Below are 5,078 nucleotides of genomic sequence, written 5' to 3'. Positions count from 1 at the left end.
ATTTTGCTGGAGGGTGAAGGCTCTGCTTCAGAGATGATAGAGGTGGCCCTGGATATTGCTTCCACAGGGTTCCGTCAATTGGCGGGAGCAGCAGTTTTAAGGCGCATGGGCTGGCTTAAAGCCACAGCATTCCGGCCTGAAGTGCAAGCCAAAGTCCTCGACATGCCTTTTGATGGGGAGCGCCTTTTCGGTGAACATATTGATGACATGCTGCAAGGCATTAAGAAGGATACCGAAACGGCGAAAGCCCTAGGCACTCTACAATTCAAGCAGAATTCCTTTCGAGGCTCCAGAGGTCGAGGACAACAGTCTCGTGGCAACTATCAAGGTTACAAGTCCTCTTATAATTCTTCCCAGCAGTACAAACCTCAATATCAGCAGAGGCAACAACAACAAGGACAATCCTCATATAACAAGTCGTCCTTTCGAGGAAGAGGAGGAAAGAAAGACAATAACAGACGTCAATGACTGCTTTCTCTAGCTGGCCTCCACCTCTTCTCCACAGTTTGTAGTTGGAGGAAAAATTACCAACTTCCTTCACAATTGGAAGAAAATTACTACAGATCGTTGGGTGTTGCAGTTAGTCCGCTTCGGACACACTCTGGAGTTTCTGGAGCATCCTCCTCCAAATCCACCATGTCCGGCGCAACACAAAAATCTAAACATACTTCAACAGGAACTCTCGCTAATGCTTCAGAAAAAAGCAGTGGAAAGAGTTCCTCGAGAACAAAAGGGGAGAGGATTCTACTCCCGATTCTTCCTGATCAGAAAAAAGGAGAAGAAGCAGTGGAGACCGATACTGGATTTGAGAAACCTAAACAAATACCTCAAGAAGCAGTCTTTTCGTATGGTTACCCTTCAGGAGGTATTGCACCTGCTCAATTCAAAAGACTATATGGTATCCTTGGACCTCCAGGATGCCTATTTTCATATCCTCATTCACAAGAGTCATCGACCATTCCTGAGGTTTACAGTGGCAGGCAGGCACTACCAGTTCAGAGTCTTACCATTCGGCCTAAAGTCAGCTCCACGCATCTTTACAAAGTGTCTGTCTCCGGTAGCAGCATACCTTCGCCAGCATCATCATCAAGTCTTTCCCTACCTGGACGACTGGCTTGTCAAGGCTCCTACTCGGACAGGCGTGGCCAAGTCCTCTACCGCCTGCCTTCGTCTTTTCGAGAACTTAGGCCTAACGCTCAACCAGGAAAAGTCAAATCTACGTCCATCACAACGTATCAATTTCCTAGGAGCGACATTGGATACACAACAGGAGAAAGCCTTCCCTTCCAGGGAACATCAGGTCAAGCTGAGAAACCTGGCCGTCCAAATTCAGACCAAAAATAGAGTCAGGGTTCGACTATTCAAGTCGTTGCTAGGAATGATGTCTTCCAACATATTTCTCATTCCGCATTGTCGTCTCCACATGCGACCTCTACAGGAAGCTTTAACAAATCAGTGGATCCAAAGTACAGGATCCTTCGACGACTGGGTCAAGATCACTCAGGTCATGAAAAAGGCTCTGAGATGGTGGCTTCTGGCCGACAACTTGAACAAAGGCCTTCCTTTTTTACTCCCAGTCTCCCCTTATGTCATAACCACGGACGCATCACTGGAAGGATGGGGAGCGTTCCTTCAGGAATTGCAAGTACAAGGTCAGTGGTCAGTGGCAGAAAAACGACTCCACATCAATTTGCTAGAGTTACGAGCAGTACGCTTAGCTCTTCGGGCATTTCTACCCCGAATCAGGAGCTTCTCAGTGCTTGTGAGGACGGACAACACCACCACAATGCACTACCTAAACAAACAGGGAGGTACTCGATCCAAGACGTTGTCTCGCGAATCTCAGCAAATTTGGAGGTGGCTACTCCAGCTCAACATTTCTCTGCGGGCAGAGTATGTCCCAGGAGTAGACAACATCCTGGCAGACTCGCTAAGCAGACAGCGCTCAATTTGCCACGAGTGGGAGCTCGACCAGAAGACGCTCGACTCAGTGTTCTCCCGTTGGGGCAAGCCTCACCTGGATCTCTTTGCAACGGAAATGAATGCGAAATGCCAACGTTACGCAAGCTGGCTTCCCCAGAAAAGATCCCTAGGGAATGCTTTTTCGATGACATGGTGCAAGACCTTTGCTTACGCCTTTCCACCGTTTCCCCTAATCCCAAGGGTTCTCCGGAAATTGAAAGCAGAGAGTTGTACCATGATCCTGATAGCCCCAGCGTGGCCGCGCCAGCACTGGTATACAGAACTACACCTTCTATCGCTGGAACCTCCAATTCTATTCAGGACATGCCCACATCTCCTTACAATGAACCAGGGACAAGTCCAACATCCGGATCCAACATCTCTCAAATTATCGGCTTGGCTCCTGAGTTCAGAGAGTTCCAGAATCTAGATCTTCCACAAGAATGCAGAGTCGTTCTAGCCCGGGCCCGGGCTGAAAGTACTAATAAGACATATTCCCTTAAGTGGAAAAGGTTCTGTTTGTGGTGTAGGGCTCAGAAATTGCATCCGTTCACTTCTACTCCAGCACAAATTCTGCCCTGTTTGCTCCACCTAGCCAATTCAGGGCTGGCACACGCTTCAATAAAAGTCCATCTGGCGGCCATCTCCAGGTTTAGACGTTCTTCGTGTGGCGCTTCACTATGGACCAACAGACTGGTCAAGCAGTTTCTGAAGGGATTATTCAGAACTTTCCCTCCAGTACGAGCGTCACCACCTACATGGCAACTAAATGTGGTACTAGCTCAACTAATGAAACACCCGTTCGAGCCAATTCACAAAACAGATCTTAAATATTGGTCATGGAAAACGGCTCTACTACTGGCGCTCACGTCAGCAAGGAGAGTGAGTGAACTGCAGGCTTTTTCTGTGCAAGACCCTTTTATCCAGTTTAAGAATGACAGGGTCATTTTAAGGACTAATCCAAAATTTATACCAAAGGTTCCGTCCTCTTTCCATCTCAATGAACCTATTGTCCTGAGATCTTTCTTCCCAAATCCATCATCTGCGGCTGAAAGATCTCTACACTCATTGGACCTCAAACGATGTCTCAAATTCTACATACACAGGACTGAGCAATTTCGGAAGTCTAACCAATTGTTTGTTGCATTTAGCAGGCCCAGGAAAGGCTTAGCATTGACAAAACAGAGCATTTCCAGATGGATTTCAGCGGCCATCGCATTCTGTCACCAACAGGCGGGCCATCCTCTGCCTTCAAAGGTTCGAGCACACTCCACTAGAGCGGTAGCCACCTCCATGGCGCTCTTTGCTGGGGTACCCATTGTCGACATCTGCAGAGCGGCGACATGGAAGACGCCGCATACGTTCACCAAGCACTACTGCTTGGATTCTGAACTTATGAAGGATGCAGCAGTAGGACAGGCGGTCCTACGTCATCTATTTCATTAGAGGTGAGCCTTCTTCCTATCATCCCGCCTTCCAGGTAATTTATCGCACATTTCTTATCAGGTTGTGAGTATCATGTAAACTGTGTAACAACTTATGATAAGTTTATTATGTCTTTCAAGATATATGTGAGAAATGTGCTCATTATTGCTTGCTATTCTGATTCAGGCATGTGAATATATGAAAGATATCCATAATACTGGATAAGAAATGCGTTACTTACCTGTAACAGCAGTTATCCAGTATTGGTATCTTTCATAGATTCACATGCAACCCACCCGCCTCCCCTGGAAGGGCTCACCTAAGTCTTCTCAGTAGGTACTACTTGGCACGGTGCTTACGAAAATCTGAGGGACAAGGGCTCCTTCCAGGAAGGTCAGGAGGGTGATAAGGGCTGATTGGCTACTGGCCAAAGTTTGGTCCTTTTTACATAAGGACCTAGATAGGCTAATAATGTGAGGCCTCTGGCCTAGTACTAAGTATATGTCCATGTGACATTACTATAATTATTTACCGGGGACTCCCACCCCGACGACGGGGAATGATTCAGGCATGTGAATCTATGAAAGATACCAATACTGGATAACTGCTGTTACAGGTAAGTAACGCATTTCATACCAGGCCAACTTCTCACAGCCTCTACCTAACTTCCAGGTCTGATCTACCTGTCCTGAAGTTGGAAATACTGGTAAAAGCCCAAGGGAATCACTACCCCCATCGCCACAGTTTCAGGTTGATTCATTGCCAATTTGAGTAGTGCATTTTTATGCCTTCATAGTTGATTAGAGCTAGGGTGCTATAATAGTATCTGTTTTCGCTGTGCAGGCATGAGAACAGGCTACAAAATGTAGGTAATCTGGTGCGGTATACAGCAGTAGGTCCGTGAAGCCTTTCTTAAAAGCATGAGCACTGCAAAGGTAAACTGTTGGGCAAATTAAAGTTCTCACTGATTGTGCAACTGCTAGGTAAGACTACATATTATGTTATTGGTGGTGTAACCAGCATTCCTTTGGGATCAAGTTTGGAGGTTCCAGCTCACTATACTGGATTCACCAGTCTGTAGATGTAGTGAGGTAGCTGAGCTTTTAAGAGCTGTGCCTGTTGTTGGCTGCTCAAAATCTTAATCCGCAGACAAGGATAGACCCTTGTGTACTGGAATGGATCAGGGTTTTCTCTTCCTTGGCCTTCTGCAAGGGAAAAACTCAAACTGTTCCTGTTGCTACATGCCCACTCAGTAGCTGCACTAAAGGGAATTTGATTATTGTAACTTTGAAGACATTGACAAATGGATTGCATCAAGCATTGAGGTGTGATTTCTGAATACAGTCCAACATACTCCTTCAGGCTTGCACACTCGGGCTCCAGAAATAGACCAAGATTTTGCATAAATCCTTTTGGCTGTTTGCAAATACTGACAATACAGATTTTATGAGAAAGGTCCTTCTGGGATGTCACACCAGCAAAGGATCAAAGATATCGTGCCCTGGTTACTGGTGTACCAGGTAAAGGTTACATTACTGCCTGTTCAGGTGTTCCACACGTCGCATAGAAGTTTACCAGAAGCAGTGGGACATTTGCACTCTAAAAGGATAATTGTATTATCTACTACACAATCCACTCCTCCACAAGATCTGTATTGTGGGGGAAACTCTACTGTTGCTTGAGTACAGTTT

This window comes from Lissotriton helveticus, chromosome 1_1, assembly GCF_964261635.1.
Source record: "Lissotriton helveticus chromosome 1_1, aLisHel1.1, whole genome shotgun sequence".
In the NCBI taxonomy this organism is placed as follows: Eukaryota; Metazoa; Chordata; class Amphibia; order Caudata; family Salamandridae; genus Lissotriton; species Lissotriton helveticus.
Note: the sequence above shows the minus strand (reverse complement) of the source record.